Here is a 15,971-nt window from a genome sequence, read left to right on the forward strand (position 1 = left end):
AATCTTAAATAAAATGACAATTCTAACATTAACTTTACAAGTAAATAGTTATTACTTTTTAAATAATATAACTGTTCTTTCATATTTTCTTTCCTTATCTCCAATCTTTAATATTTTAAATATTTGTTGATGATAAGAATAAAAATAATAGGCGTCAAAAGAGAAATAAGATAAGGCTAAGGGATTTATCTTACCCAAAATCTCCATGGAATCATAATACCACATGTAACCAGAGTTACCATTCCTGTAAGAAGGGAACGATATCATCTTGGATCAGGGAGAATCTCGCTTGAAAAACTACTACCATTAATGCTTCTATAAAAGAAAGGATCAGTCAACCTAAAAAGGTACGCCATAAATTTCATATTGAATCCTTATCGGATATTGAATCGTCGAGTACTAACTTGACCGTCGGAGTGCACCCGGCCGGCACCACGCCGGTCATCACTTCTCTTGTCTTGTAGGAATTGTCACAGACTCCAGAGCGTGTAGATTTTTGGCATCAACAGTTGGCGCTAGACTCCGGAGCGTGTAGATTTTTGACATCAACAGTTGGCGCCGTCTGTGGGAAAGTATATTAGTCCCAACAAATTATGGTTCGTACAAGGGAAATCTACGACAAAACTTAAAAGCAATTCAGTCCCTTTACAATCTGGCTTTCTCTAAAAGAAAGAGAACAGTTCATGGATTGCATGGCCAAAAGTAAGGGTACAGTTGCTCAATCCGATAAAATTGCTAGAAAGTCCCGCCCGACCGCTAGCAGTTGTTTCATCATCGCTGTTAACCGGGTAAGTTTCATGCATTACGCGTATATCAAAATATATGTGTACACTTCCTCACATGATTTAAAGAGAAACAATTTTTTTATGTGTTTCCAATTGTTTGCAAAATATAGTTGTTCACCTACATAATGATGTAGTTCACCTGGGGACCCTCCGATAAAATACTACGCTTTGAGGGTATTGTTCACAAAAAAAAAAAAAAAAAAAAAAAAAAAAAAAAAAAAATTGTGGGTACTGTTCACAGGGTGTAGAAAAAAAAATATATTTTGTGAGTACTATTCACATGAATAGTACCCGCGGGTACTGTTCACAGGGTGTAGAAAAAAAATATTATTTTGTAAGTACCATTCACATGAATAGTACCTGCGGGTACTGTTCACAGGGTTTTAAAAAAAAAAAAAAAAAAGTTTCTTATTCTAGAGAACAATCGTTAGCTCCATTGATGATTTTGGTCCTATGATGCTCAATGATAAGTTTTTGTCTTAATTGTACCTATTCTGATATATATAAATATGTATATATATTATCCGTTCAAACTGGACATCTGTTCTTTTATTTTTGCTTTGCTAACTTTGCAAATAGAAAGAGAACATTAGTGTTCCGTGTACGTGAGAGGCAAGCTTGGGAATGGGGGCAGAAAGTTAACCTCTCTTATTAAAGATACGAGCTCACGAAATTTTGAAAAATCAGTTAATCACGAGGATGAACCTCTTATATTAAAAGGATAAATTCATGAAACTAGTAATTGCCATTCCCCGTATTATAAGGGATTCATATAAAAGCGCCCCGTACTATAAGGGCTCGAACTGAATAAAGCTCGTAATTGTTGTCCTCCGTATTAAAAGGGGTCGAAATCAACTTGTAAAATATACTTCCCTTTTTAAAGGGCGAGCTGAGTGAAGCTCGCAAAATATATTTTCCTTTTTAAAGGGCGAGTTGAATGAAACTCGTAATTACCATCCCCGTGTTATAAGGGATTGATATAAAAGTGCCCCGTACTAAGAGCCCGAGCTGAATAAAGCTCGTAATTGTTGTCCTTCGTATTAAAAGGGGTCGAAATCAACTTGTAAAATATACTTTCCTTTTTAAAGGGCGAGCTGAGTGAAGCTCGCAAAATATATTTTCCTTTTTAAAGGGCGAGTTGAATGAAACTCGTAATTACCATCCCCATATTATAAGGGATTGATATAAAAGCGCCCCGTACTATAAGGGCCCGAGCTGAATAAAGCTCGTAATTGTTGTCCTCCGTATTAAAAGGGGTTGAAATCAACTTGTAAAATATACTTTCCTTTTTAAAGGGCGAGCTGAGTGAAACTCGTAAAATATATTTTCCTTTTTAAAGGACGAGTTGAGTAAAGCTCGTAAATATACTTCTTTTTTTTTAAAAGGTAAGCTCATTCAGCTTAAAGAAAGCCTACTCCCTCAACTCATGAAATTCGGACAAATCTTAAGAGATCAACCAAAAAAGGTTGCCCAACAAGGGTTAACCTAAAAAAGAGATTGATTTATGCCAAAGAGACGTCACTCAAAAAAACACTTTTGACATTCTCGATACTTGACAAGCAAGCACGAGAATGAAAGACAACTGATAAGGATAAAAATAATAGGCAGCTCAAAGTCAAAAGAGAAATAAGATAAGGCTAAGGGATTTATCTTACCCAAAATCTCCATGGAATCGTAATACCACATGTAACCAGAGTTATCATTCCTGTAAGAAGGGAACGATATCATCTTGGATCAGGGAGAATTTCACTTGAAAAACTACTACCATTAATGCTTCTATAAAAAAAATGATCAGTCAACCTAAAAAGGTACGTCATAAATTTCATATTGAATCCTTATCGGATATTGAATCGTCGAGTACTAACTTGACCGTCGGAGTGCACCCGGCCGGCACCACGCCGGTCATCACTTCTCTTGTCTTGCAGGAATTGTCATAAACTCCGGAGCGTGTAGATTTTTGGCATCAACAGTTGACAACACAAATAAAATAAAATAAAAATTGAATAAATTTTTTGAATAAATTGTCTCTTTTGACCTGATCAAAAAAATAAAAAGCAACAATTTAAAAAATTATCTCTTTTGGCATGAAAAAAAAAAATCCAAAAAATATATTTATTGAAGAAATTACCTCTGTTGTCAATATCCCAAAAAAATGATAACAATAAAAAGTACAAAAGGAAGATGATAAAAAAAAAAAAAAAAAATTTGATTGTCACAAATAAAAAATTAGTATTGAATAAATTACTTTCTTTGAGAGGACTTCCGGAAAAAACAAAAAGAAAGGAAAAAAAAAAAGTAGTAAAGAAAGTAAATAAATTTTTTTTAAAAAAAATTAATGTTATATAAAAGGTACATATAATATTATAAATTAAAAAATTGTACATTACTAAATTGAAGGGCTTTTCTTATCATTTTTCAAATGATAAATAAAGTATAATTGGAAAAAAGCGGGCAGTGAAGACTTTGAATTCAAATTATAAAAATAGCAGTAGGAAAGTAAAGTCATTTCCCTGTCTGTTTTATGAGGTTTGTCATTTCCTTACATATCCTCCTTGCAATGTGTCTTTTCTTTTTGTCATATTTCTTATGTTTGCTTCCAACACTCATTGGCCCTAGAAGCCTCAGATGGATGCTCTTGCTCTTTGAAGCCAATAACGCGGGGCCCACACAAACGATTTATTACATGAGGGACCCCTACCTTTTGGAAGCAAAGCAGCCTCCTGTCTTATAGCAGTAGAACCCAAGAAGGTTCTTGCCGTTTTGATGTCATCGATCCGAGCATTCTCGCATTTGAGATTATCATCTAAGGAATTACTTTATATACATGCATGTAATATAAAATAAAAATTTACCGAGTATAAAATATTGTAATACAAGAAACTAAAAATTGAGATAAAAGAAAGAAAAATATATATGGAGGGGAGATAATGCTGACAGCTGATAAAAGAGATTATTTAGTGTATAAATAGTATTTTTATTGATATTTTGTAATATAACAATAATTGTAGATTACTTTTTCTCTTTACTAGATTTGAATTTAAAAAACAAATTCAATAAACTTTGAAGGCGCACTTGTATTTTATATAGAAAAGAAAGACAAAAGGCGGAGAAATATCCTTGAAAGAGAACATTGAGTTTGTATTTGGATCTACATTGAGACATTGAGTTTGTATTTGGATCTACTTTCGATTCTTTATCAATGCTCAGCTATACTATTTGGAACTACTATATATTGTGTAATTGAGCATTGAGAATGAATCAAAAGTAGATCCAAATACAAACTCGACATATATATTGTTAAATTAACCTCATCTGGCTTAGTATTTAAAGGTTGTGGATGTGGGTCAGGCCACGTCATCAAGAGTCAAATCAAGCTAACCCTATACCAGTGCTAACTTCAAGCAAAATAACAAAATGACCAACACTTGGTTGAGGTAAGGAATCTATCTCAGCAAAAGTAACTGTCGATTGATGGGCCTTGAACCTTGATCCAACCAATCCACAAACTATCGATCGATGGGGCTTTGAACTTTGTCCGACCAAACCACAAACTGTTGACCGACGGGCCTTGAACCTCGATCCGACCAAGCCATAAACTGTCGACTGACGGGCCTTGAACCTCGATCCGACCAAACCACAAACTGTCGATTGACGGGCCTTAAACCTCGATCCGACCAAGCTACAAACTGTCGACTGACGGGCCTTGAACTTCGATCCGACCACCACAAACTGTCAACCGACGGGCTTTCAACCTCGATCGGACCAAACCACAACCTGTCGATCGACGGGCCTTGAATCTCGATCCGACCACCACAAACTGTCAACCGACGGGCCTTCAACCTCGATCCGACTAAGCCATAAATTGTTGATCGACGGGTCTTGAACCTCGATCTGACCAAGCCACAAATTGCCTACCGACGGGCCTTGAACCTCAATTCAACCAAGCCACAAATTGCTGATCGACGAGCCTTGAATCTCGATCCGACCTAGCCACAAACTACTGATCGACAGGCCTTAAACCTTGATCCGACCTAGCCACAAACTACCGATCGACGGACATTGAACCTTGATCCGACCTTGCCACAAACTACCGATCGACGGGCCTTGAACCTTGATCTGGCCTAGCCACAAACTGCCAATCGACAGGCCTTGAACCTTGATCTGACCTAGCCACAAACTGTCAATCAACGGGCCCAAAACCTTGATCTGACTTAGCCACAAACTGTTAATCGATGGGCCAAAACCCCGATCTGACCGGACCACATTCTCCCAAGTAAAATGAACAACAAAGAGTGATGGTAGGATTCTTCGAGGCAAGAGGGAATACAGAAGGGACTTTGGAATGGAGGATGAAAAATTAGCCAAGTCTTGTTAAGGCAAGACCCAATTTGAGGATAAAATCAAAAGACCTATTGGAGTAAGTACAACTACCTTTACAGCTAGCCTTATTTGGGTCATTTAAGGAAAAATGTACACTTAGCAGCAGAACTAGAAGGATAGCGATTAGGGCAACATGACCCATAAATGGACATGGGCCTTGACTTATCTAACCTGGAGGCCCAACAAATACCACCTAAATGACCTAAGGGCTATATAAAATAGGTGACAAGGGCAAGACAAGGACAGAGGATTAGAGGCTCATACCATAAATACTTTAGACTTCGTCTTCTCTACCATCACTCCAATTCTCAGATTGGACTGGTTTTCTCTCCCTAATTCCACTCTTCTGTATTCGTCATATTGTTTTAGTAATATATCCCAGATACTTTAACTATTCAACCATCATCGAAAAACAGGTATATATATACATTTAACTACTCCACTGGGGAATATCCTAGTAAGAAGATGAATCCAGATGAAGTCCACCTTCCACCAGTACAGGCAGAGGTATCTGTCGTTGGAGCTACCAGCACCAAAGCTAACAGTGCCAGAGCTACTGACCCCAGAGCTAACAATGCCAAATCTTATTCGTCAGTAAGGTCAAGGCACAGGTCCTACACAGATGCCATTTTAGAGGCAATGCAGAGCATCAACCACCAACTGATGACTTGAATAGAGAAATTTGAAAAGGCCCTCCATACTCTTGACAGAGCTGCAACTGAGATAGAGCTGGCTCCGGCCAACCAGATGACACTTGCAACTGTTACTCTAGCCATACGAGCTTACCCTTATAGTGCGAGCAGCTGACTATCATGTAGTCACCGATGGACCGGGTTCATAACGCACACTAACTTTCATAGCCCACACCAGAACCCTATAACCCAGCACTACAAGGAACCCTTAGCGCTCCTCACACCCTCCCATCTCATGGCAAGGAGCCAATGTTCTACTCCCTACCCATCTACGCCCAAGCTAACCTTAGGGCACACCTTACTATTCCCTTTCATTTATACTCGACCCTAAAGGAGGTGTTTACACACTCTGAAGTGTGGGACCTTTTCAAGAAGAGCACTCTAACCTCCCGGGCTTTCAAATTTGGCAGTAAGCCCCCTTACCCTTGAGCTATAGCACATACCTCATACCCGTAAGGGTATTTGGTTCCAAAATTCTTACATTTCAATGGCAAAACTAGTGATCCATGAGAGCATTTCATGCGCTTCGTTGAGGCCCTAGGTTATTTTGGCGATAACCACTTAGTTCGGCTGAAGGAATTCTTTAAGTCCCTCACTGATCGCGCCTACCGATGGTACTTCAACCTTGAGCTAGACTCCATCAGCACTTAGGAGCAGTTAAAGGACCGGTTCCTCACAAAGTTCTTTCAGGCTGAAGAATGTGTTACCACACTCTCTCTCTCAACAAGGAAGCACAGGAGGACAGCGAGGATGTTCTCACTTTCATTAACCAATTCAACGACCGGGTTGACAAGTGTTTTAAGAGCAGCAATGAAATGAACATCGTCGACATTTTCATTCAAGGCATGCTGCAGGTTTACAAGCTCTATTTGGTCAATCTCTGGATTGTAAGCTTTGACGAGCTCAAAATCGCAACAAGAAATCTTAAAGATCTCAGACCTACCTCTCCTGCTAAGTATGAAACTACAAAGTACGAGACCCCAAAGTTTGAAGCTCCTAAGGTTTCCAATCGAAGGCCAGCACCCACAGCTGCCCTTGAAAAACGCCTACATAAACGATTCGACAAGACCCCTCAGCCAAAGCCCACATGAGAAGAGCTACCTCCATTCCCTATCCGTATTGAGGAAGTTAAAAATACCCTCTGATGCGAGTAATTTTTTTACCAATTAAAATTACCATTTGCAATAGCACATACCATTGTAGAATAATGCTATTATAAAGGGTTTGTTGAACCACAATGAATGCTAGTTTATGGCAACTAAAGTTGTAAAATTACTTTAAATTTGATAGAAGAGATGATTTTTTGATTTGTTTGTCATTTAAAATTATGAATTGAAATTGCATAAAAATAGTAAATAAAATGGATTTAAATGAATTAAACTTTAGAGAAAAGGTTAAGGAATTGACTTCACCAAAACCTCATAAACATGCTAACTTGCATTTAACTTGGAGATAAACAACTACGTATATAAAATGATGTGTAGAAGTATAAAATAACCACAACATCTTCCAGAAATTCATAACATTTCAGAACTAAGCATAACCCATCTTTAGCTGGAACGGTTCATCCACCTAAACTAAGTTGTGGTATGAACCATCTTCCCTAGGCATGGCCTATCAAGGTCCTTCAATTATATGTTGAAGCACATGAAATTCAATTATCTATCATAAATTATCTTTAGTTGATATAGACCATCTACCTAACATAAATTAACCTAAAGGTGTAACGTGGTCCATCTTCCTTAAGTATAATCTGTACAAATTCTCAATTAACATGCCAATATAACTATTTCATAAATTCATTCCCATTGTCACTATAGGAATATCAAGTATATAATTGTACCAATATGATTTCTAAGACAAGATATGCATATCAACATAATTATATATGCAAATGAAGAACACATACATTAATTCAATGTAAAAGTACATCAATTTAATGTAAACAACTTCTAATTTATGAAATCACATATATACAAAATGAATCCTGTAATACCCCTATATTTTAAAGAAATTATTTATAAGGATTAATTATTTTTATTTCATTTTTAAATGATTTATTTGATTCAATTGGGTAATTGATTTTATTTTATTTTTATATGATTTGTTGAGTGCTTAGATTAATTGTCTTATTAAATTATATTTCGTGATTGATATGGTGATTGTTGTGTGTGTGTTTAATTATTGATTGAATTATTAGTGTGTCGATTTTATTGGTAAGGTGTGATTTGGTTGTAATTTCTTATTTTGTTTATGTGTTTCATGTAATTAATTATTTTAATTTAAGTGTTTATTCAATTATTTGATTTATTTAAATTTATTGGATTTGGGCTTAAGAGAAGTGGGACCAATGGATGTGGTCTTGGACTTTAATGAAGTTTTGTTGGGTTAATTAATAAAGACCCATGATTATGTGATTATTTAAATGATCATGTGTGGATAATTATAAATATATATATAATTATATATATATATATATATATATATATATATATATATATATATATATATATAATTGATATATATAGGTATATATGAATTATTTAACTAATAATTAATTATGGAAGGTGTGTGTGTGTGTGTATATATATATAATATATTATTTAAGGATTATGATTATTACTTTAATTCATAGTCCTAGTAGTAATAGAATTTGGATTTATTGTGTATAACACATAAGACTTTAGGATTAAAATTTTTACACGTTAGAAAAATAAGAAAGGCAAAGAAAGAGAAGAGGAGAAGGCTGACAAAGAGAAGGCCAGATCAGAGAAAGAGGATGCCGGAATGGGAAGAGACAATCAAAGTTTGAAGCGTTGGTTTCGTTTCGAAACCTTCAGGCGAGTTCTTCTCTAACTTTTCTCTTAGAACTCATAAAGATTTCACCTTGAGTATCAGTATTTAGATTAATTTTATTTGCTTAAAAATCATTATTAGATCGGAATAATTAAAAGTAAAAATTATTATATTTGATTTTTGGATTATTGGATTTTAATTGATACATATAGGTGGTATATATATATTTTAAACTCAATCTATAGGTGGATATGTGACCCAAAAGGGTTAATTAGGGTTTCTTTATTTTTTGGAATTTCTGAAATTTTTATGATATTTTTCTATATTTTTAGAATTTATTTAGAATTATTTCTTTTATAATTTTTGGGTAAAATATATTGTGATATATATATATATATAAATGAGGCTTCTGTAATCGGCACATTAAGAGGGCGAGCAATCCAGTACGATGCAAAGTATAGCATAAAGGTGGGCATGCAAATCTGAGCAATATAATGGTGTTGATCGTACGAACTGATTTGGTGCGGCACGGCGTACGTAAGCTATGGTGCACACGGATTTGGGCCATTCAGGAGGCAGATTGATTCGGTGCAGTGCGCGTACGATATAGCAGTGTAACCGGCCAATGAAAGCGCGCCGCATCAGCAAGAGAAACAACTAGTGCGCGTGGCAGCGCGTGTAAGCGTTTGCTCACTTTCCAGCTCATGTAAGGGTGCATGCGCGCGTGAAAAAAGGTGTGGAAGTGCGTGCCGGGTGTCTAGGAGCGTATAGAGGCGCGTGAGGAGGTGTTTAGAGTCCTGGAAAGGTCCTGTGAAGTCCAAAGATGTTCTAGAATTGGTTTCAAGCTTATTAATGCTGAAATCAACCATTAGAGGATGTGTTATTGGTGTTCTGAGAGTTATAGAGTGTTACGAAGATATTTAGTAGTATTTAAATTGCGTAAATATAATTAAATTAATATATTGTTATGGAATGAAGTATATATATATATATATATATAATTATTCTTATATATGTATATATGGTTTAATTGGTTAGGATAAGTATGGAGGGATGTGTGTGTGTGTGTGTGTGTGTATGTATATATATGATTTTAATAATCAAGGATTATTCTGGATGTTATTATACATATTTATATATTATATAATATATGTGTATGTATATATATCATTTAAGATGATTAATATTAATTATTCTTATTTGGTATATCTGGATAGGCTAGTTATTAAAGTAATGTTATACTTATGAAATGCACGAGATGTCTATGTGTGATTTAGTTCATCGTTAAGTTTAAAGTTAGTACATGGTTGAATTGTGGGCATGAATGAGTTGTTATAGGCGTAAGTATATTGCCTAAGTATTTGTATGAAAAAAATATAAATAGGAAGTATGGATGAGTTGCTAAGTTAAAAGTATAAATATATATACTTAAGGAGGCATAGTTGAGTTGCCAATATATAAATAGATATATTTATAATGCCATGGTTGAATTACCAATGTATGAATAAAAAGACTTGTGGAGGCATGGTTGAATTGCCAATATATATAAATAAATATATTTATAATAGCATGGTTACTATGTGTTAGATGATTAAAATTTCATCTATGGTTATTGTATGTATAGAGTAGATTATGATTAAATATTCTTAAATTAGATTAATCTAGTACTTATAGATTAGTGTATTATTTTATAAATATTAATAAAATAATATTAGTGGAGATATCGATGATTTGTCAAAGCGTAGATATTGGATATGTGATTTAAATAATTAAAATCATATTTGGATTTTGGATTAATTATAATATTCCTTTATTTATAATTTATTGTTTAAATGATTAAATAACTGTCTAGGATGGGATTAAGTTTAAATGAGTTTCTTTTTTTAAAAAAATAAGTTTGTGGATTGGTTTAGGTATGATTAGGATTTAATCATTGATTAATGGGTTTGGAAATTCAATGAACGTATTAATGGATGGAATTAGTGTATTACATGTAATTATTTATGTAAATCTGTATCATTATATATTAAATATAAAACTTTATTAGGTTTGATTTTGATCAGAGATGATCTGCTTATTGGTTTTCAAAGGGTTGGTAGAGAGAACTTGTTCATGGGTTTAACCCACTTATTTTTATCTTTCAAGTTATAGAGGTCCAAATCTCAACGTTGAGGATCCGCAGCTGGAGGATTTATTCATTCTTTCTATTTTATTTCAAAGTAGGATATTATTAATTCATTTGACATTAGTTTTTATTTATGGATTTCTGGACAGTGGAAGTTGGTTAAGGGGTCCTTGAATTATGGGATTATTGAGTTGTAACATTTGGAGAAATATTATTTAATGGAATTATTATTTATTAGTTTTTCTTCGTCGAATTATTTATTCTTTTATTTCAATTTGTAATCTGTGTTTGTTTAAATACTTAAATTATTTTGATATCCCTTGGTCTTACGTGCGGACTTGATAAACCCGTGTTCCGAAATCGAGGGGTATCACAAATCTCCAAATTGAAAAGACAATTATAACATGTTTACTTGGTCTAGGATACATCAACTCCCTAGGAAGGGAGTTAGTTCCTAATGGACATGGTAGCAGCTTCACGGATTAAAAAAGAAGAAGAAGATGAATTCCACTCCAACCTCATGGATGCAAAACTCAGCATGAACCCTAAAAATCCCCTCTCTCTTTGTAATATAATTCACTAATAATTCAATGATGATCAATATAAGCCTTTCCCCCCTATTAATCCTAAAATGGGCTGCCAAACACCCTAGCCCATAGTATTTTAAATTCCTTAATAAAAGGGAACAAACTTTGACCAAGAGAGAGGGGGACAACATTGCCGTCCGTAGGTTGGCATCCGGACTCAGAGTGCGCCTTGTTGCACGCGCGCAGAGGAGTGTCATTGTGCAGCTGCGGCATTCGGCGTCCTTCTGCGGTCCTGCATCCGGACGCGGATTTGATTTGCTACTGGAGTGAATTTCTTTTGAACTTTGCAATTGTTTGCCTCGAAGGCGTCCGGACACAAGATTTGTGCATGGAGTTGGCGTCTTGACGTAATGTAATCCTTGGGCTTAAAAGTGCCACTTCTTTGTTTGGTTTTGGGCTTGGCCCAATGAGTCTACTTTCTTCTTTTTACATTGCTGAATGTATCTATTGAATATTTAGGCCATCTCTTCTTGAAAATCACTTGATGTTGAGGCCCGATATGACTTGTTCTTCAAAAGCCCTTATTTTTACAACTCGGGAATCCCATAATTCAAGAATCCAACTGGGGAATCCCATAATTATTATTTAAAAATAAGGATCCCCAAGGATGTTTGTAGATATCCATACCCCAACCATCGGGCATTAGTCATTTCTTGCTATGATGAGCTCAAGTAGACCAACCCAGGCCACAATGCAGAGCCATCTAGTTTAGAGGTGAACGTATGCCCCGTTGCAACCACAGCCAAGTCTACGCCAGCTGGAGCGAAAAAGGTTCTCTCCTTCACAGACACAGACAAACAAAGCCAAGGGACTCAAGGGGGTGGAGTTCAAGTGTGTGTTCCTCGACAATGGCTCATCCATCAATGTCATATCTCTATCCACCTTTCGCAATGCAGTCATTCTAGAGGATCGTTTGGTCAAAGAGCCAATCGAGGTGGCAGGATTTGAAAATGATCTTCGCCGCACAATAGGTTATGTCAACATTGACCTTGCAGTTAACCAGTTCCAAGCCTCCACCAAAGTCCATGTCATTGACAGCGACACCTCCTACCACATCTTGTTGGGGCGCACATGGATGCACCATTTTGGAATTGTGCCATCCACTTACCACCAATACTTCAAGGGCATTTGGAACAATAAGGTTGTCACAGTGCCTTGTTTGAACCGTTATTTTGCCACTTTTGAAGCCCATTACACCGATGCATTGTTTTTCAACGAGCTCGATAAGTATGAGTAATATGTTTCCTCTGTTTCTCATTATCAGTTGCACAAATCATATCATTTGGTTTTCGATAATCAAGTTCCTTGAAGATTGAGTTTAACTCATTGTAGTACTCTATAAGAGGCCGACCATCCTGACGCAATTAAAAGGACTTCTTCATCAGTTCATAAACCTGTGAAGAATTAGAGACATCAATATAACTTCTCTTAACCACATCCCAAACCTCCTTGGTCGTTCGACACTGCACAAAATGGGACATCAGATTAATCGTCATGGAATTGATAAGCCAAGACTTGACTAGGGCATCTTCAGCCTCTCATTCGTCATAGCTTGGATCATCATCTGCAAGTGCAACCTTTCTCCCTATGATATACCTATTTTTCTTTCTACCAGTAATATGCATCTCCAAAATCTGAGACCAAATACGATAATTAGCACTATTCAATTTAATAGGAATGGGAGAAGAAGTTTCGTGAATAGTCATCGTGGAAGACTTCTTGTTGTCAGATGAATTCTCGGTTAGAGGAAGAATAAGTGGTTCTGCCATCAATCGTGGCTAAGAGGTATTGAAGACAAGCAACAGCAACATAAAGAAGTAGATGACGGCTATTATAGGTCTTTAGATTAGGGTTACAAAAGGAAAAAGAAAACAGTAAAAATTCCATTCTTTTTACTCTGATACCAAATTGACAAATGGTTGAAAAGATTATTACTTTCATATATCTCAAGTGTATTTATACAGAATACACAGACGTATTTAAGGTAAGTCAACTATACAATTAAATTGATAGCTAATACATTAACTTCTAGATAAATAAGGAAAAAAACCTAAATATGTAGATATTTATACAGCTGTACACGCTAACTATAACTAGTGCAAAAGTTTGATGTGTTCGAATGTTTTATGTGAGTGAGCAATGATGTCATCATGACGTTATTCCGTATTGCCATAATTTTAGTAGGATGTGTCCGACTCTCGGACTCTGTATCATTACTCATGCCTACATTGTAGGGACACTAGAAATATCACTTCATGCCATTTGTGAAATTCATATACCAAAAATCATGAGAGTCGAGGGCAATTTGAGTCGTGTAGCAATTTTTGTTCTTTTTTATTCTGGCAGTTCTCATAATTTTGCAAGTGAAAAGTTTGCAAAGAAAGTGGGACTAAAGTCAGTATTAGGTGGAAAGTTTGAGGTGGATATGACATCTAGAGAGAAATTAGTATTCCCATGTAAATTTATATAAGGTTAAATTTATAAAACTCCCATTGTATCTTCTAAACTAACAAATAACACCCTTAATTAACAAATATGATCATCTAAGGCAATTTCTTTACCTAACTATTAGTTACAGTATGAAATGATGATAGTGGCACATTACCCTTGTCATACGAATATTAATTTAAAAGCTTAAAATTGTAATTTGGAAATGCCTATTTTAACCTTAAAAGATCACACGACGTCGTTTGGATATTCAAAAGAACCAAAATCACCAAATGACATCCTTTGAGTCTTCAAGCGAGCCAAAAGAATAAAATGACTTTGTTTAGATTTGCAAATCAATTAAAATTATGACAATACTCACTTCTTATAAAACCCAAGTTGGAACCTAAATACCAAAGGCCAACTTTATAATACCCCATGATTTTAAATGATTTATTAAATGGGTTAATTAATTTATTTACTAATTGTTATGTGTGTTTTAATTTATTGATTAATTATTTATATATTTTAATTAATTAATTAAATTATTTATTGGTATTTGTATTATTGCATTTAATTTTATTTATTTACTTTGGGTTGGATTTACGTTACTGGACCATAGGTTATTTGGGTCAGCCTTAGATTTCTATTTGGGCTTTGGTGGGCTTGTGTGGTAAGGTTCTAGTTTATGTTATATTTTGGTTTAACCTTATTTTTACGATTCGAGATTTCAGAATATATAGATTATATTATTATACATATAACATATAGGGTTCGTTTGGTTAGCCAGAAATTGATGGTAGAAATTAAAAGGAAAAGAAAGTGAAGTGAAAAAAAAAAAGAAAATTATGTTTCTATCATGCATTTAGTTAGCATGATTTTTTTTTTTGTAAAACTTTTGTGGGAAAATGTTGTTTAATTAGTTTGGTTAGCAAGAAAGTGAAAAGAAAATGATTTATATGCCAAAACTATCCTTATGAATTCAATACTAAGTAATACACATCTTGCAACAAGCATAATAAAAAAATATAAATAATTGTTTTATGAATAAAAATATATGTGTGTGCATATATATATATATACACAGAGAGAGAGAAAGGGTGTCCTAATTTAAAGATTCAGAAAATTGTAACTTAATTAGGAGTCTTAATTTAAAGAGTTAGAAAGTTGTAATATAATTAGGAGTCCTAATTTATAAAAAAAAAGTCCGCTCCTTTTGTGAGTCTGAAAAAGAAGGAAGAGAAATAACTGAAAGGGTATAATTGAAAACAAACATATAATGATACAATTTTTATGGGAAATTGAAATTTTCGCGTGTTTTATAGAGGAAACATTTTGAAGAAAATGAACCAGTTACGGGAATATCACTTTCCTGAAAACTTTCCTTTTCACGCTAACCAAACTACAAAACAATTTAAAAATTTCCCCTTTTTTTTCCTTTCTAGCTAGTTGATGCTAACCAAACAAACCCATAGAGATAGAGAGAGAGAACGAGAGCGAGAACGAGCGAGAGATAGAAAGGCCAATGACGAACCCTAGGCTCCAGATTTGTGGAAGGGAATCCGAAGAACACTACGACCTAAGATTGGAACCCTACGATTTCTTAAGGCAAGTTCATCTCTTCTCTTCCCCTTTGAATCTATAATCCTTTCACCTCCTTGTAATGTAAATTAGTAGGTTAATCACTGTTTTTATCATGAATAATTGAACTAGAGAATTGTGGATTAATTTATAAATGTTTTACTACTTTCAAGTTTCATAAATCTGAAGATCATGTGTTGTTATTGATTGATTTTGTCTTCGATTCCTCGCACTGCTTTAGATTAGTTGTTATTGCATGATTAGATTTTTTTTAGGCCATTGATGTTACCTTTGCTTTACAAAATTTAAAAGGAAATTGTATAACCTGGATTGAGAACTCGCAGTTTACAAACCTGTTTTTTGGTTCGCATACGATCTATTGCAGGGAGTTTGTGATCAATCTTAGCTAGGCTGTTTGACAATTGATCGCACAAGGATTTTGATCGATCTTAAGAGGTGTGCGATTGATCTTTTCTGGACATAACTCGATTATTACTTGCAATGATCTGGGGTACACTAAGATCGATATTAGGTGGCCTAAGATCGATCCTAGGTTGCATAAACTTATTTTTGGAACCTTTTGAACTTAGAATCAATC

This window comes from Cornus florida, unplaced genomic scaffold (assembly GCF_030987335.1).
Source record: "Cornus florida cultivar Cherokee Brave unplaced genomic scaffold, ASM3098733v1 CherokeeBrave_3.0.0_Hap2_Chr07, whole genome shotgun sequence".
NCBI classification, from domain to species: domain Eukaryota; kingdom Viridiplantae; phylum Streptophyta; class Magnoliopsida; order Cornales; family Cornaceae; genus Cornus; species Cornus florida.